At 42.6% G+C, this 9393-nt stretch overlaps 1 long non-coding RNA gene across 1 annotated transcript in view; it reads right to left on the bottom strand.

The window, feature by feature from the left end:
- The window catches only part of LOC110339038, a 14249-nt gene that overhangs the window by 1763 nt on the left and 3093 nt on the right, over window positions 1–9393 (bottom strand). The window contains exons 2-4 of the long non-coding RNA XR_002381325.1: window positions 8535–8708; window positions 5217–5370; window positions 4683–4984 (exon numbers count right to left, since the gene is read on the bottom strand). This is a non-coding gene — a long non-coding RNA (uncharacterized LOC110339038). The remainder of the gene's footprint in view (window positions 1–4682; window positions 4985–5216; window positions 5371–8534; window positions 8709–9393) is intronic.

The following is a 9393-nucleotide window of genomic DNA, read 5'->3' as shown; positions in this document are numbered from 1 at the left end:
AGAGAGAGAGAGAGAGAGAGAGAGAGAGAGAGAGAGAGAGAGAGAGAATTGCAATGTTTTCAGGGACAAACCTTTTAAAATGGTAAGTATTTTTTTTCCTAAGTCAGTTCTGTTAACTGTTTTTCTCAAATATGCTTGGCTCATAGCTGAGAACGTGAAGGCAGACAGTTCCTCCCTCTGAGCCCACAGTCTGTGTGTCTGACCATTACTCCATGCTGAAGTGTGAGTGTGTGCCACTCACCCATGACCATCACTGCCCCAGAGGGAGACTGGCTGTAGCTGGGTGACCTTGATGGTTGATGCAACAGGAGGTGCATGGAGGTGACATGGCTGGAGTACATGAGTGTACTGTTGATCCCAGTAAGACTTGATTACTCCCATCAATCCACCCCAGACTTCTGCTTTATACTCACAGAGGAGTAATCAAATGGCCAGGCATCTATATGAGAATACCAGACCTTTTCAAAGGGGCCCGTTCACCCCTCTTCAGCTTCTCCATTCCCTGTTCCCTTTTGCCTGCTGTAGACAGATGTATCTCATTTGGAGTTGGAGAGACATTGTATCAGCTCACAAGACATCCTACTTTGTTTCTCTGTTGCCATATTCAAACACTTGGACAAAACAAACAAACAAACAAACAAACAAACAAACAAACAAACAACTGGGGAGAGAAAAGATTTGTTTGACTCACACTTCTCAGGGCACACACGCCATCAAGGAGGGAAGTCTGACAGGAAGTCAAGGAAGGAGCCTGGAGGCAGAAACCTGAAGCTGAGACCATGGAGAGATGCTACTTACTGACTTGCTCCCCATGGCTTTCTCAGCCTGATTTCCTATAGCACCTGGGACCACCTGCCCAGAGGTGGCCCCACCCACAATGGGCTGCATTCTCCCAACATAATTACCAATCCAGAAAATGCCCCACATGGTTTCCCACAGGCCAATCTGAAGGAGGCATTTCTCTTAACTAAGGTTCCCTCTTTCCAGATGTGCTAAGTTGACAATTGAAGCTACCTGTGACCCAGGGGCACTGTATGCTTCTCTCCTGTGGCATCTGACGTCTTACATATCACACTTAGGCTTTCTACATGAAACAGACCCCACCTCTCTCTCTCTCTCTCTCTGCTCCTATGTTTCCCTACACTTTGCCCAAGGGTGGTCTGTGACTCCATTGATGATGACTGGGAATCACACTAAGATTAATTTACACATCTTTCCTCAACAATAAATGGGGATCAATCATAGTTCCTATCTATTTGTGTATAAAAAGTTATTGCAAGTGAAACGATGATTGGCAATCAGCTCAGCAGTAACCTAATAGACTGCTAATGTACATTACTGACCTGACCATGCAAATGTGAGCACCAGCTCTGTCTTTCCCACCAGAGGCAATCACCGAGCAGGTTGTTTTCTTGACACAGTTTTAAGTCCGCCATAGTATAAATAGCTACTCCAGAAGGGTGACTAACTCGAAGTCTGTTGCTTTTATTTATAAAATAAAAACAGAAGGTTCTTTTTGAAATATGTTTATATTTAAGTTATAACATCTGTATGTGTGTATGTGTATATGTGTATGTGTGTATATTTGTATGTGTGTGCATATGTATATGCATATGTATGTGCATAAGTATGCATATGTCCATGTGTGCATATGTGTATATGCATGTATCTGTGTGTGTGTGTGCATATGTGTGTATATCTGTGTGCATGTGTGTGTATGTACATATGTGTGTGCATGTGTATATGCATATGTGTGTATATGTGTATGCATATGCATGTATATGTGTGTGCATGTGTATGTATATGTGAATATGTGTGTGCATATGCATGTATATGTGTATGTGTGCATGTATTTGTGCATATGCATGTATATGTGTATGTGTGCATGTGTATGTGCATATGCATGTATGTATGTGCATATGTGTGTGTAAATGTATGTGTGTGCATGTGTATGTGCATATGTGTGTGTTTGTGCCATGATGCACGTGTAAAAGTGAGAGGACAATCATGACAGTCAGTGTCTTGCTTGCTTCTGTGTATGCCAGGCTACTTCCCATATCCTTAGGCAGCTCTGGGTTTACAGACGCTTGATTCTGAGTGTGGCTTATGTGGGTCTTGGGGTCTGAACTCAGGTCTTCATCCGTGTGCAGCAAGCACTTTACCTTCTGAGGCAACTTCCTGGTTTGTGAAATTATTTTCAGTTCTGGGTAAATTTCTCTTTCATCTTGTGGTGGAGTGTTTATTTTACATTCTACACATTGACATCCATTTTTATAACATCTAGATCCTATGATTCACAGGACAGTGCACCTTCAAAATTAGAGAGTGCTGGGAATATAACTTAGTTTGTAGGATGCCTATCTGTTATATTCAAGATCCTGGGTCTGCCCCGCCCCCTCCCCCCCAGTACTGCATACAACTGGGAGAATGCCTGTAATCCAAAGACTAGATAGTTGGAGATGGGTCATGACTATCCTCAATGAGTTTGAGACTAGCTTGGGATACATGAGACCTTGACTCGAATCCTTCCCCAATATCCAAAAACAATAGAAAAAAAAAGACAGGGAGAAGGAAATAAATAAAGAAAAAAGAAAACAAGGAGCAAATAAGGTCTTCCCATTTTTTAAAAAATTTATTTATTTATTATATGTAAGTACACTGTAGCTGTCTTCAGACACTCCAGAAGAGGGAGTCAGATCTTGTTATGGATGGTTGTGAGCCACCATGTGGTTGCTGGGATTTGAACTCTGCACCTTTGGAAGAGCAGTCGGGTGCTCTTATCCGCTGAGCCATCTCACCAGCCCCTTCCCATTTTTATATTATGAGTTGCAATGATTTTCTTTTGGGGAAATGGTTTTGGAATTCTACAACTTTCTCCTAGCTAAACCAGCAAACGTTCTGCATTGTTGACTGCCAGACAAGGAGTGCCCTTGGGTGTACTTGGGGCCTGACTATTATGGGGTAAACAGTGGGTCCCTGATTGGATTTGAGGTTCATTTCACATAAGAGAATTAATGCCCAGCACTGTGAGTCTCATTTTAAAAATGGCTGGGGAGGACTAGGTCTTAGGAAGAGCTTAGTTCTGTTCAACTGCATTGTCATAGCACCAGTACTTTCTAAATATTGATGTCCCTTTCTAGAGAGAAATACCATTCTTTCGCTTAATTAGAGAAGCTTGTCTTTGCAGTGAATAACACTTAGTTCAGAGACTCGTGGTTGCTTGAAGGCTTGGAATTGGTGACAGGTGAGGGTTTAGCCCTAAACAAGTCAGAAGGAGGGAAATAAATAAGTTTATAACACCAGGGCTCATGGAACATCATGAACTAAGAGCTAGAAAGATCGCAAGATCTAGAAGACATGGAGACAGGCTTTGAAATGTAAGCTTCAGGGAATAACACAGTACTTGGAAACACGATCTCACAACAGCTGCTGTTGCTTGTACTGGGTGTGTAGGTCACTGGGCAGGTCAACCACCAATCAGGGATCAGGATCTGCTCATGAGTCCCTCTTGCTACTGAATTGTTGACTGAGGCTGAACTCTGGTTGGAAGCCAAATATTGTCTTCAGGTATGTATCTAATGGTGAGCCTACCAGGACAGCACCAAACCTGGACATGTAGGCAATCCTGGCATCTCAATTACTTTTATATTGCCATGACAAAACACCATAAACCAGGCTAATTCATAAAAGAGAGTATTTAATTGGGCTTATGGTTTCAAAGCATTAGAGTCCACAATGGTGGAGCAAATGCATGGTGGCAGGAACAGCTGAGAGCTTGTCTTTAATCTCTAAGTAGGAGGCAGAGAGTGCTAACTGGGAATGCTATAAGTCTTATGAAACCCAGTGGCACATCTCCCCCCCAAAAGGCCACACCTCTTCATCCTTCCCAAACAGTTTCACCAACTAAAGGCCAGGTATTCAAACCTATGAGCCTATGGGGGCCTGTTGTTGAAATTTCCAACCCCAATAAGCCCACATAAAAACCAAACAATCCAGTTATTATCATTGTAAGCTATAAGCCTAGATTGGGCAGATCTAACACTATACTAATTGATTTCCCAGCTATAAGACCCCTTGCTACTTGCAGTTTCTCCTGGCCACATGGTTCTGGTCCATCATGGCTTCCTCCTTCTCTTCATCTGTCCTCCCTCCTTCCCCTCTCCCTCTCCCTCTCCCTCTCCCCCCCCCCCCCCCCCCCCCCCCCCCCCCCCCCCTCTCTCTCTCTCTCTCTCTCTCTCTCTCTCTCTCTCTCTCTCTCTCTCTCTCTCCCCATGCCCCCACTCTCAAACCTCCATTCCCACGTTTCTCCTTCACTGTCCAAACACAGGCGCTAACCGTTATTGACGTTATTGACCATTTAAAATGGGGAGAAGGTTCACATGAGACCACCTGAGTATGTGATGGACTGCTCCCTCTCTAGGAAGCAGAATTAACATCAGAATACAAGCAGCATCAGGATAACCCACCACAGGGGCCATTCTCATTCAAACCATCATAGCTGATTAAATTCAGCGAGTCTCAAAACAAGCAATGAATGTGAGAAGGGACCTGTAGCGAGGTTGATGTGAGAGTAATCAGAGTGCATTGTCCACACTGTGAAATTGTCACAATTTAATAAAAAACAAGACTTTCAGAGATGGATACTTATTTCTGGACTCATTCCTTATCCACCTCACAGTTACCTGAGGTCATGTGACTCATTCTCAGCCAGTGGCAGGTAGATAGATGTTGACTGACTCTCCCATCTGCTTCCACAGACATCCCACTTGGATCCTCCTTCACCAGCCTAATGGCCAGAAGCATGGCACTCACCCTCAGAAAACTTGTTGGAAGGGCTCCAGATGGGAGGTGTTTCCTCCTCAAGTTAATATTACCCCCGAGAAGAACTGTTTCCTTGGCAGCGAAGAGAGGAGCCGATGCCAGTCATGTTGCCAACAGTTTTATATGTGTGGGTTTGTTAGTTATAGCATCTAGTTCAACCATTCTATAAACAAAACCAGAAAAAAAAAAAGTGGAAACCAGGCTGTGGTGTTTGAGTTCAATTACTTTTGGTCAAGATGTCAACAGCTCCTTAGTACTTTGTTTCATCTGTTGTAAAAACAAAACAAGACAAAACAAAACAAAGCAATCTGACTCCAGGGAGCACCAGGGTCTCCAGGGAGCACCAAGGTCTCTAGGGAGCATCAGGGTCTCCAGGGAGCATCAGAGTTGCTTACCAGGCTCCAGCATTGATCTGTCCAATATGCTTTGAGAAGTGCTATTGATGTGAGTGGGCTATGCTCTATCTTGAGGGGTCTGTCTTCTTCATTTGGGTTTTGGATGGTTCTAGGCACTGGGCTGGTAACAAAGCAGATGTTTATGATCTGCAGGCTGGGAAGGTGGGTCAGCAGTTACGACATTTTCCATGGGAAGATGCTAAGGACCAGCTCTGACATGTTAGGGTAGACTGAGGCAGGCAGTGAAGTATGGAGATAGCAATTGGGATCAGGGCCGATGACAGCTGATGGGTGTCAGAGGTGACAGTGACAAGGGCTGCTGCTGCTGGCAGCCTGTGGTTAGAGAGAAGAAAAGGGGGGAAGTTCAAATATATGTATATATGCACACACACACACACACACACACACACATACACACACACACACAGAATGGTTGAAGCAAAGGCAAGCTCCATCAGCTTCACATATACAAATACATATGTACATACATACATACATACATACATACATACATAAATACATGCATAGAGGCAAACACATACATATACACACATTGAATAGCTATCCTGTTCTGTTCTGTTCTGTTCTGTACATCCTGTTAATCTTAAGGAATTCCATAAAGCTTTATGGAGGACCCATCAAGTTAAAGGTCAATATAAACTGTATGGCTTGAGTCAGAACTGACACCAGGCAGAACCTTTGTACCTGCATATGAGGTCATTGTGGGGTTTGTGGCTGATACGGAAGAATGCTGCTAATAAGCCAAAAAGTTAGAATTATAATACTCATGCTTTGTTATCTCAATGTTTTGAAATCCCCCTGTTCACCACTCATCCACCACCCCTTTTACTTCACTCAGGACCAATTAGCTTAAAGGTTAGTTGATAATACTTTGTCTAGTAAGCCACAATGTAGTACTGCTCGCCCTGCCTTTTAAACTTGCGAGCCTGTTCTTTCCTATAAAAAGCCTGCCATGAAAACAGACTGGTACCACAATTAGGCACCTGAGTCCTTTTTGTGGCCCTGATCAATCAGTATTAGTTCAACAAACCATTCCTGTCTGACTGAGTTCAGTGTTCCTGTGTTTTGTGAAGTGACTCCTAGACCACAACAAGCTTTACCTGTATATATACATACAGATTTGATAAATGGAACATAGTTCCAGCACATTCTTACACAAACTTTGCACATACATATATAGACATATACATATATACACATACACATATATGCACATATGAACACATACACACATATACATATTCTCATATACACATGTATACATACATATATACATACATACACACATACATATATACTTATATACATATACCATATATACACATACACATTATAAACAGATACATGTATACATACATATATTTTAATATACATATACCATATATACATATACACATATACATGTATACACATTTACATATATACACATATACATACATATACACATAAATATACATATATACAAATAGTTGATGGGTGGAAGGAACAATGTTCCAACATACTTTCACATAAACTTTACATATGTACATATATACGCATAGTTGATGGGTGGAAAGAACAATGCTTCCATGACTTTATTCTTTCTCTCACAGATTATATATCCCAGCAAACTCTTGCAAGCAGTATAAAATTTCAACATGATTAATTAATTTAATTTTCCTCTAGTGGGTGACTATGAAAAGGTGGTGTATTCCCCAATGCCTTTACAAGACATAACATTATGTTGTACAGGTAAAGAAAACAAGTTATTCCCAAGAGCCTTCATACATTCTTAACTAAGCAACCTGTTACAGATTAATAAAGTGTAAGCAAGCAAGATAGTTTTCTCAGTCAGTTTCTTTTACTGGCAGTCAGCAATCTTTGGTTACAAGGAAGGGATTAATAATTTTATTATTTATCTTTAAAAGTAATCTTATAAGAACCTTAAAAGAATCACACATCTAAACTTTTATATAGAAATCAGTCATATTTACTTTAAATCCTCAGAATGCACATATACTCATCAGCCATTCTTAGTAAATCATATCAGGAAGCTGAGGGTAAAAATGGGTGTAAGAAATCAATCAGCAGCAGTCCAGCCTCACTGAGAGTCACGTCATCCCGTGCTGCCGTTGTTCTTGTTCCCTGGCCATAAAAGGTCCCTAGGTTAACTAGTGTGCCTCTCTGAACGTCAGAATGTTCCCGAAGATTTTTCTACCTCAGAGCCGGCAGCAAAAACATCTTAACCTAGCTTCACTAACAACTTTATTTTTCCAAACGCTCCCTAAGGGTCATGGTCACAGCTGACAATCTCCGACTCTAAGTTATTCCCTAAGGTTGTGATTGAATCATTAATCTACTCCAGCAGCAATGTCTGAAAGAGATCAAGCATTATTATTGTGAGTGCCAAAGATACTGCCTCGCGAAGGGACTGGAAGCCCCCTTAGAGTTTGATTAAGAGGGACGTGAGGGCAGCAAGCAGAGCAGAACTCCATGGTAGCATCAAGTCCTCAGGATGCATGGTCCTTGGAGCCATGCCATAACGAGGCACACCCATCATGGCTGAGCTAACCATTGGTCCACATTCCATGAGTTCTAAGGCCACTTGTTGTTTCTTCGTCATGGCCCTTGGCAGGGAGACAGGTTTGTATCACCAGAAAACCATATAAATGCTAGGTGGGCAGCGCAATCTATCTGTCATTCCAACCTCAAAAGGCAAGGACAGGAGAATCTCCAGGATCAGGATTGTCTAGTGAGACTAAGCGTATCGGTGAGCTCTGGGTTTGATTGAGAGAGTCTGCCTCAGTGAATATGGTGGAAGAGTGATGGGGGATGATTTCTGAAGTCAACCTTGGACTTTAACATGTCTCCCTACATGCGCCCATACATGTAAAACATAAATATGCAATACACACACACACACACACACACACACACACACACACACACACACACACAATATAAAAAGAAAACAAAATGGACTTAGCATCTATGTTGTGCAAGAAGAATCTGAGAGTAATTTGGGGCTTGGCTGTTTTGTAAAAAGGAAGACACCATCTCCTTTGACTCTCTGGGGGCTTTCCTGGGGGTACCAAGTTCAATTAATTTTTCTTTCTCACCTGAAATTGAAAGACTGGATATATGTTAGAATGTGAAAATCAATACCAAACACAGGTTATGGCCATCAAGATGTTAGGAAGAAATACCACCTGTAACCAGTGTAACCATAGAGACACCCCAGCCTGTGTCTGTACTGAGAGCCAGCCGGTGCACCCCTACCCCACACTCCACCTCCCGAAGGAGCCAAAGCAATGTTACTTGAGAAGCACAAGCTCATTTGCCATGACATTGCTCTGGCCTTGCGTCGTCTATTTCCATTCCTGATTTGCACAGAGGGGAGGCAGCACAATTTATCATCTCTCGGGCCAACACATCCATTTGGGGAAATCTATTTTCGTACATGCAGAGCGATGTCTTCAACTCGGCTGATTCCTGGGGAAAATCAAATCAAACCAGACGCGGACCAACCCTGCCTCCGAGCACTGACCCCCTATACATGCATCCTCACCAAAACACCCCCTTCCCCAACTTCCCATATGTATGCAAGGCTTGTGAGTGGCTTTTCAGGCATTGCAGGAAGTAATATACACACCAAGCATAGACACAGCTTCGGGCTCTCTTTTGGGTGTACACTTGAAAAATAAATGTTCTGGGGGCATTAACTTTTTGACGGCGGTGGTTGTTTTATTTTCCATTTTTCTTTTTCAATCAGAACCACAGCTCTCCATTCTTTGCCTCTGGAGGAAAACAGATATGTTTACTTCTGCTGGTCTGCGGCTGAAGAATATAAACTTGAGAGGTGCTAGAGACAGGAGCGGTCAAGAGCAGGACACAGCTCCGAGTCCTGTATGCGTATTCATCAATCGGATTCTTAAGCGTTACTACTTGGGAATGAGAGAGCTCCTCTCAAAAGAGAGGCCAAACCTATCTTGCTCACTTCCACAGGGAAGTCAGCCATCATCTTTTGTTCTTCAGTCCTGAAGACTGACACAGTCATAGGAGAGTCACACAGCACTCAGAGGGCAGGCTTATGGTATCCAGATTGGTCACTGTCATTGGGAAGCTGTGGGCGGTCTCATTAGAAGTAGCATGTTGTCTCAGTTAGGGTTTTACTGCT

This window comes from Mus pahari, chromosome 23, assembly GCF_900095145.1.
Source record: "Mus pahari chromosome 23, PAHARI_EIJ_v1.1, whole genome shotgun sequence".
Classification (NCBI taxonomy): Eukaryota; Metazoa; Chordata; class Mammalia; order Rodentia; family Muridae; genus Mus; species Mus pahari.
The sequence above is the reverse complement of the archived record's forward strand: the minus strand, read 5'-3'. Positions and strand labels throughout refer to the sequence as shown.